The sequence below is a fragment of the Penaeus monodon genome, chromosome 19 (genome assembly GCF_015228065.2).
Source record: "Penaeus monodon isolate SGIC_2016 chromosome 19, NSTDA_Pmon_1, whole genome shotgun sequence".
In the NCBI taxonomy this organism is placed as follows: Eukaryota; Metazoa; Arthropoda; class Malacostraca; order Decapoda; family Penaeidae; genus Penaeus; species Penaeus monodon.
The window spans coordinates 2,804,314-2,804,555 of record NC_051404.1 but is presented as its reverse complement, the minus strand read 5'-3'; positions in this window follow the sequence as shown (position 1 = coordinate 2,804,555).

Below are 242 nucleotides of genomic sequence, written 5' to 3'. Positions count from 1 at the left end.
AAGTAGACAGACAGAAGGATAGACACGCACATGAGTAATTGAACAGATAAATACGATACTCACAAATCCACGCAAGCGAAATGAACACGGTCATTCACGCGGAAACTTACATGACGAAATCCTCGCAAATCGCTGAATGAAGATCAAAATAACGAGAAAAAAAATTGCATTTGTGATGTCAGGTTGAAGAACTTAGGTTGTTATGATAATGATGTCTGTCAAGTTTTCAGCTTAAGTGGGAT